At 35.3% G+C, this 13236-nt stretch overlaps 1 protein-coding gene across 1 annotated transcript in view; it reads left to right on the top strand.

Annotated features, from left to right (window-relative positions):
- LOC106875003 (pikachurin) overlaps window positions 1-13236 on the top strand; it is a 474529-nt gene that overhangs the window by 160018 nt on the left and 301275 nt on the right. The gene's annotated exons all lie outside the window — the stretch shown is intronic.

The raw sequence follows: 13236 nt of genomic DNA, 5'->3' as shown, positions 1-13236 counted from the left end.
CATGTATGTATGTACGTATGCTACCTGCATCCAAGCAATGTGTGTATCCATATGCACTGATGCACAAAGCATCCTTAAACAGTCATGAATGCTTATATACACACACACGTACATATATCTGTCGATTATTCTTTTATCAAAGAAAAATTCTGCCTAGATATATTTATACTCACAACTACACACATACTTTTATTTACACAAACATATATGAGGAAAACATCAATACATATGTGGAAAATATACCAGGTAAACATCAATACAACTTTACCTGTACATAGAGACATAAATACAGGTGAGATGAGGTGCTGTTAGGTAGAGGAAGAGAAATGTTTATTTAAACCTAACAAACAAGCTCTTCCAATGGTGAAGATAATGCTCTATTCTTTGTGTTAACAGGAGTGTGAGGCCCCATGGTGTGCAGAAATCCTAAATACTGACAGATGCTTAAGGTAGTGGCCAGGTGTGTTGAAACGGTGATTGATTCTGCTGTAGAATTCAACTTCATTTTATTTAACATCTCTGTCAGCTTCTTAGATATTTCCATCTCTGGCCAGCTAGCTCTTTCAGGAGCAGGTATAGCGGTATGATCAAGACACTTGCTTCTCGACCAAGATGTCTTAAGTTCAGTCCCCACCACTGGGGGACATCTTGGGCAAGTTGCTTCTACTATGCTCAACCAAAACTTTGTGCGTCGATGTGGTAGCTGGAAACTGAAAGAAGCCCATTGTATGTATGTATATATATATATATATATATATGTAAACATACATTGTGCCAGGGCAACTGGTACCAGGACAACTTACTCCCAGACAATTGATATCTAGGACAACTCATTACAGGTATAAAGTGATAAAGAGTTAATTTTGAAAGAAATTTTGTGGGTGTGTGTGTGTGTGGATATTTTATTCTTACTTAATTTTTCTTTCAAAATTAATGTGTAATATATGTATATATATATGTGTGTGTGTGTGTGTGTGTTTTTGAGTGTACCCTTGTCTTGACATCATATGATGGTTGTAAATAGGCCTCAGGATACTCATCATACAACCATTGTTGAACATTTCCTGTTTTCCCCAAAAAACAATGAAGAAATATTACCTAAACTGGAAACCAGGTGAGGGTTTGTGACAGGAAGGGCATCCAGCCACAGAATATCTGCCTCCACAAATTCAGTCTGACCAATGCAAACATGGACAAGTGGACATTAAAAAACAATGAAGAGGAGAATATTTTTTTCATCCTTTTGACTGTCCGTTTGATAAATGATTTTAATTACTAGATCAATGTCCTCAACTTAACGAGAATATACACTGCTTTATTAACATTAAACATAGCTACTTTTTGCCCTGTTTATTTTTCCCACCACACCATAAAATGACAAATGACATCAACATATACAACTTCAATCACATTACATTTTTATTAACTTAAAAAGTGTATTGTTGAATTAAAATGTATGTTTATGTATATGTGTTTATGTATATATAGATATAAATGTATGTGTGTATATGGATAAGTTTAAATGTATGTATGTATTGTTCAGTTCATATGTATGTATATGTGTATGTATTTATAAATATAAATGTGTGTGTGTATGGATAAATTTAAACGTATGTATGTATATAATGTATATAATATATATAAATGTATGTGTGTATGTATTGTTTAATTCAAATGTATGTATGTATATGTATATATGAATATGAATGTATGTGTGTATATGGATAGATTTAAATGTATGTATGTGTGTAGTATGTGTGTATGTATATATGAATATAAATGTATGTGTGTATATTGTTAAAATCAAATGTATGTATGTGTGTATGTGTCATCATCATCATCATCATAACCACCACCATCATCATAATCATTGTTTAACATCCTCCTTTCATGCTAAATGATGATGATTGGTGATGATATATACACACATACATATATCTGAATATGTGTATGTATATATAAATATAAACATGTGTGTATATGTGTGTATGGATAAATCTAAATGCATGTATGTGTGTATGTATATGTATGTATATATGTATATAAATGTATGTGTGTATGTGTAAATTTAAATGTATGTCTGTCTGTATATATATGTATTTACATGTCTGTATATATGCTTGTTTGTATGTATGTGTGAATGTGTGTGTATTTATATGTATGTATGGATTTAAATGTATGTGCGTATGTGTAAGTATTTACGTGTTTGTATGTATGTGTATGGTTTATATGTATGTATGTGTACGTATGTATGCGAATGTATGAATTTAAATGTTTGAATGTATATGAGTGTGTGTTTGTATTTACATGTCTATGTGTGTATGGAATTAGACATGTATGTGTGTCTGTGTATATGCATGTAGGTTGTGTATGTATGAATTTAAATGTGTGTGTGTGTGTGTTGCATTTATGCATTTAAGCCTATGTGTGAACGCATGAATTTAAATGTATGTATGTGTCTGTATGTAGTAGTAAGTGTATATGAATTTGAATATGTATGTGTGTGTGTGTGTGTGTGTGTATGTAGTATGTAGGTTGTGTGTGTGAATTTGAATATGTATGTATTTACGCTTTAATACTTTTACTGATTGCATGCACAGCTGCAGTTCTGTTGTTGCTATTGGTGATCAGGCAGAATCATTGAAGCATTGGCAAAAAAAAAAAAAAAAAACGGAGGGGAGGGGGAGTTATCAGAATTATAAGAGCATAAGAAAAAAAATACCTTGTGATATTTGTTTTGGTTCTTTGTATTTTAATTTCAAATTCTGCTAAAGTCAGTTTTCTTTTTATTTTTCAAGGGTCTATGAAATAAAGTACCAATCAAATACTGGGATAGATGGCATTGATTAACCCCCTCCCCTCAAAATTTCAGGCCTTGCTTGGAAGGAGTCGGTTCTTAACCATGTTTTGTCTATAGACCTCTTTGATTCCTGTTTCACTGGGGCGGACCTCATAACCATTCCATGTTTAACCCTTTAGCATTTATACTAAACATATAGGTGCAGGCATGGCTATGTGGGAAGAAGCATGCTTCCCAACCACATGGTTCTGGGTTCAGTCCCACTGCGTGGCATCTTGGGCAAGTGTCTTCTACTATAGCCTCGTGTTGACCAAAGCCTTGTGAGTGAATTTGGTAGACAGCAACTGAAAGAAGCCCGTTGTGTGTATGTATATATATATATATATATACATACATACTATAGGCTTCTTTCAGTTTCCATCTGCCAAATCCACTCACAAGGTTTTGGTCAGCCTGAAGCTATAGTAGAAGACACTTGCCCAAGATGCCACGCAGTGGGACTGAACCCAGAACCATGTGGTTGGGAAGCAAGCTACTTCCCACACAGCCACGCCTGCGTCTATGTGTGTGTATATATATATATATATATATATATATATATATATATATATAGTTGCATGTGTGCATATGAGTGTGGAATGTGTGTGCTTGTGTATGTATGTATGTATGTATGCATGCATATAGTGTATATATATTTTATGTGTGTGTGTGTGTTTGTGTGTGTGTACGTGTGCTTATATTTGTAGTAAATGTGTTTCCATATCAGTGTATGTACTTGCATCTATCTGTGTGTGTGCTATATACATGTGTGTGTGAATGTGTATGTATAAGATGTATATACATGCCTGTACCCGTGTGTACAAGATATGTATTTCCATATCTGTATGTATGTGTGTGTGTGTGTGTTTGTGTGTGTGCATTTAATTGTCAATTATTGAATAGCTAACAGGATCACTTCACTAAATTCTATTACTGTTTTGTCTCTGATAGATTTTTCTTCTTTTTGTAATTCTTTTTGCTAAGCCAAGTATTCTTTCATTCAGCTACTCTTTATGTTCAGTTCCTCTGCAAGGCTCTCTTGTTCTCTTTCATTCCACCCCTTCCCCCACACACAGACACACACACAGACACACACACACACACACACACGCACACATATACATACACTCGGAAACACTCACACAAACACGAAACAAAAAAAAATCCAATAATTGTATCCATTGTTCTGTGCTGAGTCAGCTGTTGAGTATGGCATTATTTCACCTTCAGGTCCACCTGATAAATTCTTTACATTTGTATTATTATTATTATTATTATTAAGGTGGTGAGCTGGCTGAATCGTTAGCACGCCGGATGAAATGCTTAGCGGTATTTCGCTCATTGCTACTTTCTGAGTTCAAATTCCACCGAGGTTTACTTTGCCTTTCATTCTTTCAGGGTCGATAAATTAAGTACCAGTTACACACTGAGGTCGATGTAATTGACTAGTCCCCTCTCCCAATTTCAGGCCTTGTGCCTGTAGTAGAAAGGATTATCATCATCATCATCATCATCATCATCATTATTATTATTATTATCATTATTATTATTATTATTGAGTGAGAGAGCAGTGCGTGCCCTCAAAGTGACACTGGGGTACAAATATACGAAGCCCAGTATACCCATCATGACTACCCGTCTGATAAGGGTACACCAGGCACATGCATCACAACCATATGTGCGCAACATGGTGATCTCTTATCAAGATAAATAGCGCATGACCTTGTTGGAATTTTCTTCAGGTTGAGGTAGTCCATTCCACTCAAAAGGTCCCTAAATAAGGTTTGTTTAAGGATGATGAACAAAACACCCATATTTCCAGAGGTGAATTATCCAAACCCCAAAGAATCCCTCTCAACACATGGCTATGATGCTCCCCCACTACTTCTGGTCGTGATCAGAGATGCACATATTGTCAGCCACTAAGGGACATGCTCAACTGGTTGAGGTCAAACAACTGACAAGCAATGAAATCATTATTATCATTATTAATTATTATTATCATTATTATTATTAATTATTATTAGTCTTTTGGTTGGTATTCTATAAGACAATTATGTCACATGACATCTCCAGTTGAGGAAGACATTTTTTTCTTTTTCTGCTTTCTAGTTTTGTGATTAAGAACTGCATGGCTTCTACCAAGCTTCGGTAATATTCAACCAAAATGGTCAAACAGCCAGACCAAAAATAACCTCTGCCTTTTCATTCGACTCACAAATAGTATTCTAGCAAACATGTCACGTCAGTAAAGTACAAAAAAAGTAGCAGCACAGGACATCATACATGATACAATTGCCACCACCACCACCACCACTACCACCACCACCACTACCACCACCACCACCATCACTACTACTACTACTACTACTATTACTACAGCCACCACCGCTATCACTGCCACCACCACCATCACCACCACCATCACTACTACTACTACTACTACTACTACTACCTCCACCACTACTACTACTACTACCACCACCAACACTACTACTACTACTACCACCACCACCACCACTACCACCATCACCACTACCACCACCACCACCACCACCACTACTACTACTACTACCACCACCACCACCACCTCTACTACTACTACTACTACTACTACATATAAGCTACATTTTAGTGTCCCTTGATCAAATACTATTCGTCAGTATGCAACTAAACTTAATCTGCCTGCACTAATCTTCCGATGCAGTGGATTAGGTTAATATATTGGAAAGAAAGATTACAAACCCCAGTTTAACAAGAGAACACAATCAAAGTCGAAGAAAAAGGTCTCAAGGATAAATATAACAACAGAATGGAAACTTAGAACGAAAAAATAAAAGGAAGAAGAAAGAAAATGGAAAACAGAAAATGGACACTGAATCTAAAATAATCGGAAATTCCAATAACGAAGCAAAACATGGAGATTTTGATTGTAATCCATCATGTCTTGAATAGTTTATGTAAGCACATGCAAGCGCATACATGCATAGATGCAAACGTATATGCATGTGTTCACACAAGCAGCTACATTGATGTTTGCATGAGGACAGGTGCATAGGTATGAATGTAATTATAAATATGGTGATACTTGTATGGAAAGACTTAGAGTAGTGGAGACACACAGACAGACACATACACACATGTATGTGGCAAAAATCAAAAGCAAATCAACGTCGAAATCAAAATGGAAATTGTAGTTGTGACCGATGCCAGTGCCACCTGACTGGCACCCGTGCTGGTGGCACGTAATAAGCACCATTCGAACGTGGGTCGACGCCAGTGCCACCTGACTGGCACTTGTGCTGGTGGCACGTAATAAGGACGATTTGATCGTAGGTCGATACCAGTGTCACCTGACTGGCACTTGTGCTGGTGGTACATAATAAGGACGATTTGATCGTAGGTCGATACCAGTGCCACACTTGTGCTGGTGGCATGTAAAAAGCACCATCCAAACGTTGTCGATGCCAGTGCCACCTGACTGGCTCCCCATGCCGATGGCATATAATAAGTACCATTCAAGCGTGGGTCAATGCCAGCCCCCCATCCCCGCCCAACTGGCTCCTGTGCTGGTGGCATGTAAAAAGTACCATCTACCTACCAATTCATTTAGGGGGTGAGTAACTCCATATAAGAATTAATGTGATACAGGGGTGATAAAGGCAGTGAGCTGGTAGAGTCATTAGCACGCCGGACGAAATGCTTAGCGGTATTTTGTCTGTCGTTACGTTCTGAGTTCAAATTCTGCTGAAATCGACTTTGCCTTTCATCCTTTTGGGGTCAATAAATTAAGTACCAGTTATGCACTGGTGTCGATGTAATTGACTTAATCCCTTTGTCTGTCCTTGTTTGTCCTCTCTATGTTTAGCCCCCTGTGGGCAATAAAAAAGAGAGTACCCTTTAGTTTGTCCACAAAGGTGGTAGCATAGCTGTCCACCCCAGGTGATGCTTTAAGCAGTGTAGCACTTTTAGGTCTCGGTATAAGCTTGTATAGGTTTGGAGGCCCCAAGGGTAAGAATGGAGTAAATTCAAGAACTGTCCTCAACAACACACACTTTAACTATACCACTGTGCCAAATGATTGTTCCTTAGTGCTGGTGGCATGATAAATTATACTCAATATTCTCTGTTAGACAGACAACAGTAAAATTGTCCAGGTTTTCTCTGTTATTTCAACCGCCATGACATAACCAATCCATAATGGAAAAGAAAAAAAAAAACAAATCGAAAAAGATATTAATGGTGATAAGTACGTAGATGTCTTTATACATAGATGCGAATATAAAAGACAAAATATATATATGTATATATATATATATATACGGTTTAGATATATATATATATAGATAATAGATATGTTCTAGTACACAGGAAGTATAACTATGCACAAGTATATATAAAGAGTTATGTTTCCATGTCAGATTGAAAGTGTATATGAAGGAGAAAGAATCCACTTACAGAACTAACATAAATGGAATCAGGCATCTGTCTGAATAACAGCAACAACAACAACAAACATTTCTCTCTAATTAAGTCCAAGAGTTTGCTGTTCTAAATGGTTCTTGACACTCCGGCACAACACACACACAATTGTCAAGCTTATCTTTTTGTAGACGTTACTTCCATCGTATTCTCTCTTTCTACAAACACTTAACGAATGCTGTTGATGATGACAACGATGACGATAATGTTGCTGTTGTTGTTGTTGTTGTTGTTGGTGGTGGTGGTGGTGGTCATTTGTGATGGATTTCTTTTTTATTCGTTGATGCTGCTGCTGTTGTCAGTAAATCCAAGATAAAATTTGATGGAGCAGAGTTATGATGAAAAGTGCTCTTCACCCGACCATGCTAGCTTCTATGGTTGTGTGGTTAAGAAGCATTCTCCAAGATGACGGAACATGTGATTTTGGGTTCAGTCCTACCATGCGGTACCTCAAGCATGTGTCTTTTACTATAACCTAAGGTTAGCCAATGCTTTGTGACTGAATTTGGCAGATGGAAACTGCGTCCAAGTCTGCGGTGTATAGATGTGACTGTGTGGTAACAAGCTTGTTTTACAAACGCATAGTTCCAGGTTCAATCCCACTGCAAAGCACCTTGGGAAAGTAGCTTATACTATATCTTTGGGCCGACCAAGACCTTGTGAGTGGATTTGGTAGTCAGAAATTGAGAGAAGCTCATCTGTGTGTGTGTGTGTGTGAGTGTGTATGTGTGTGTGTGAGTGTGTGTGTGTGTGTGTGTGTGAGTGTGTGTGTGTGTGTGTGTGTGTGTGTGTGAGTGTGTGTGTGTGTGAGTGTGTATGTGTGTCTTTATGTCAGTGGTTGTCTCTTTATTCTCTAACTTGCTTCAGTCATTTGACTGTGGCCATGCTGGAGCACCACCTTTAGTCGAACAAATCGGCCCCAGGGCTTATTCCTTGTCAGCCTAGTACTTATTCTATCGGACCCTTTTGCTGAACTGCTGAGTTACGGGGGACATAAACACAACATTGGTAGTCAAGCAATGGTGGGGGAGACAAATACATACATATATATATATATATGTGTGTGTATATATATATATATATATATACACAATGGGCTTCTTTCAGTTTCCATCTACCAAATCCACTCACAACGCTTTAGTTGGCCCAAGGTTATAGTTGAATATACTTGCCCAGGATACCATGCAGTGGGACTGAACCCAGAACCATGTGGTCGGTAAGCAAGCTACTTAGCACACAGCCACTCCGATGCCTGTACATAGTACCTATTATTCGATATATCATCTACTAAAGTATACACAACACAACACACATTATGAACTGCAATATCAACTGACAAAATATTATAAACCAACCAGTAAAACAGAAAGATGAACTCACAAAATGAAGGATTATAAAACCCTGTGATGGATGGATTGACTTAAAGTAAAATAATCAACATGGATGAAATATAATAAATAAATATACGAATATATAAATAAATAAAGCCCACAATGGAAATACATAAAATATGAACAAAAATACTAAAAAACAAAATAAGCTAAAAAAATACAAAAAAAAAAGAAAAAAAAATAGTTTGATGGTTGGAGGAGATAGATCGATGGTTTGTTTGGCTTGAGATGGTCTATATTTATGGTTAGCATCAATAGATTGCAATGAGCTCTGTGCAGAATATAGAAAATGATGGTAGCACTTCATTTGGTTTTGACACACACTGCTCTGTTGTGCTTCGGCTTTTCTTCTTCTTCTTCTTCTTCTTCTTGGTCTTCTCTTTCTCCCTGTATTTCTCTACTCTTCTTTTATTTTTGTTTTCTTTCTCATTTTCTTTTTGTCTCTCTCTCTCTCTCTCTCTCTCTGTCTCTCTCTTTCTCTCTCCATCCAGCTTTTCACTCAAATCAGCAGTGATTTATAGGAACAGTATTACAAATAGTATGGTGGTGGTGGTGGTGGTGGTAGTGGTGGTAGGATTGGTGTAGCTAGTGTGTTAGTATATTACTCTGGTCATTCTGTTTGTAATATGGTTGTGTGTGTGTAATAGAGATTTTGGTATTAATACAAACAACGAAGACAAATAGCAACAACAACAATAACAACAATAGCAACAATAGCAACAACGACAGTGATAAGCTAACAAGGGAGCCTCTGCATCCAAATGGCCCTTAGGGGTCCATATAAGATTTTGTCATTGAAATTTATGCGCAATAAGTTGGCTATATTTTTACAATAAACAAAATATTTTAATTTTTTTACACAATTTCTAATAATATTTATTTGTAAAAAATATTCTTTTACTTGTTTCAGTCATTTGACTGTGGCCATGCTGGTACACCGCCTTTTAGTCAATCAAATCGATCCCAGGACTTATTCTTTGTAGACGCAAATACATATATATATATATATATATATATATATATATATATATATACATACATACATACATACATACATACATATATATATAGAGAGATAGAGAGATAGATAAATAGATAGATAGATAGATAGATAGATAGATAGATAGAAGTGTGATTGGTTCATTCTCTCAATTTCAATCCCTTATGATAAAGGCAAGGAATTCTGTCTTCTCTGCAATTCTGAACTATTTTTTATTGTTTTTTCTAAAAATCCCCTTGTAAATACGGTTATAGAGTGTGTATACCAATGTAAACATTGGCAGAAACACACCTTTAGTTCATATAAGTGATATCTACCGTTATATATAATTTAAACATTAATATTCTTCTTACATTTCACATTCACTAGATATATCTTTTTCCAAGACTTTAGGGTTTTATTTAACTCACATATTGTTCTATATTTCTCATTTATTTGGTTTCTGATTTTTTCTTTCCTTTACCCCTCCTCTTTCTATAGGCTACCTTTGACTTTATATCCTCTAACGTTTTTTTAAAAAAAAAGTTAATAGTGTTCAGTTAATCACTGTACATATCCATCATATTCTGTTAAAATGTTTTATTGACGAGTTTCATTGCTTCATTTCCCTGAAGAGAAGATTACATTGTTTTACACGATTTTATTCCTTTGGAATAATACCAATGATATCTTCGAAACGCGTGTCGGAAGTAAAATAATTTGAATAACCCCCAACAGTCATTCAATATTTAAAAACTCGTTTTATAGACACTTCTTCCAAAATTCTTCTTTTGCTTTTCACCCATTAACAAATTGAACTATGGATAATATTTGAGAAAGAAAGCTAGCTATTTCTTGCCATAAATAGACCCAAGCAAAATTATCTTCATGGACCCTTAAAATACTGTTGTAGGTACCCAATTTACTATTTTGCTTGCATGGACTCCCAAAAGTCTTATATGAACTCCCAGGGGTTATATAGACCCCAGTTAAGTACCACTGATTTAGAAAAATGCTTATTACCCATATTTTCCACACTCACCTACACCGATGGAAATATATTATATACAGACAAGAGTCATGGTTCATAAACTTGGGAACCATTCAAGTGTGCAATGATTGAAATTTATGTCAGTAATCTGGTCAGTCTAATGCAATAATTTATTGCTAATTAGTATAATCCAACCTAAAATATGCACTGATAGCAAATAAATACTATTAATTACTACATCACTGTTTCTAATTAAACTCTCACTTAATTGGCACACAAAATATAGACATGTACATACATACATACATACATACATATATACATACATACAGAGAAGAGACCTTCCTAAGATGAACAAAAGATGCTTTCTCTCCAAAACTTTGCTACCAAACAGGTGGCCAGTTGTAATTAACTGCAAATTAAAGGAGAAAAGAAAAAAAAGAGCATGCATACACATACAGATACAAACGCAGAAGGCTTGAAAATAACAATTTAATAGTGAAAGTCAGACTCTAAGTTGGGTTGCTTTCCCACAGGAGTGAGGCTATTATGTAGAAACTGTATCCATTTTGTTTGCTATTAATTGACACTTAAACCTTTTGAGTGGAGAACAAACTGACAGTTGTACAATGAAGTGTATCCATCCATTCAAACTGTTCACAATCTGTCCATTCAATTATCTACCTAACTGTGTATATTCTGTCCAATCAACATCTACGCATTGCTTGTGATCAGTTAACATCCACACACTGTATTATCTATGCAGTCAACATCTACACCTCTTGTCTATACAGTCAGTGTCTGTTCTTTTACTTCTTTCAGTCATTTGACTGCGGCCATGCTGGAGCACCGCCCTTTGGTCGAGCAAATCGACCCCGGGACTTATTCTTTGCAAGCCTAGTACTTATTCTATTGGTCTCTTAGGCTGAACCGCTAAGTTACGGGAACGTAAACACACCAGCATCGGTCGTCAAGCAATGTTGAGGGGGCACAAACACAGACACACACACACATATATATACGATGGGCTTCTTTCAGTTTCCATCTACCAAATCCACTCACAAGGCTTTAGTCAGCCCGAGGCTATAGTAGAAGGCACTTGCTCAAGCTGCCATGCAGTGGGACTGAACCTGTAACCATGTGGTTGGTAAGCAAGTTACTTACCACACAGCCACTCTCGTGCCTTTTATTTTTTTTTTTTAATCAACGTTTACTCCCTGGCTGTGTCCAGTGAGCATCTACACCCTGTATCTAAGCAGTCAACATTTATACCCTGTATGTATAGAGACAGTATATACTCACCGTATGTTGCCTGTCCACATCTACACATTGTGTCTGAGCAGTCAGCACCTACACACCTACATGTGTCCAGTCACCATCCATTGATTATTATGTGTCCACTCAACAGCAACAGACTCTGCTTGTACAAGTCAGTAGCCACAGGCTGTCTAAACCTAATCAATATCTGCAGACTCTACCTGTCCAGTCACTCGACTGCAGTTCTGAATCAAATCAAATCAAATTGTGAAACAGTAGTTCACTTCAGCCACTCATTTAGCAGAATCCTAAACACCAGTATTTACACTCAATCAAATAAAAAGGTTAAAAGCTTCTTAACAGTTTCAACAGAAAAGAAACAGAGATAAAGTAAAGGAAAGTTGGTAATGATATTATGACAATGAGGAGACTGCTACAACAAATTGAGTTGCTAAATTCAGCAGTAAAGTCTTTAGATAACTTTAACGTGTCCACTTAGCTTCAATCGCTGAAGTTTCGCTTTAATGTTCTCTACAACAACAGTCTTCTGTCATCCTTCATTGTAAAGCATAAAATGTTTGTGTTGTCTCTTCTGACAAAGTGAATTTAGATGTTTGTCGACGCAATCTTTCATATATATATATGAAGCAATTTGCAAAGATTCCTTCTCTTTCTCTCTCTCTCTCTCCCACTATCTGTCTGTCTATCTCTTTCACTCCCTTATTCAACCATGTGCACATACAAGCACTGGAACACATACATACAAACATTACACACAGATATATATATATATATATATATATATATATATATATGTATATATATGTATATATATGTATATATATGTATATATATGTATATATATGTATATATATGTATATATATATATATATTTATATGTATATAAATATATATATGTATATATATATATATATATATATATATATTTATATGTATATATATGTATATATATGTATATTATATATTTATATATTATATATATGTATATATATGTATATATATGTATATATAGTATATATATATTTATATGTATATATATATGTATATATGTATATATATATATATATATATTTATATGTATATATATGTATATATATGTATATGTATATATATATATATATATATATATTTATATGTATATATATGTATATATATATGTATATATATGTATATGTATATATATATATATATATATATTTATATGTATATATATGTATATATATATGTATATATATATATATATTTATATGTATATATATGTATATATATATATATA

This window comes from Octopus bimaculoides, chromosome 9, assembly GCF_046866305.1.
Source record: "Octopus bimaculoides isolate indiv1 chromosome 9, ASM4686630v1, whole genome shotgun sequence".
Taxonomy (NCBI): domain Eukaryota; kingdom Metazoa; phylum Mollusca; class Cephalopoda; order Octopoda; family Octopodidae; genus Octopus; species Octopus bimaculoides.
This window is presented reverse-complemented; position numbering and strand designations above follow the sequence as displayed.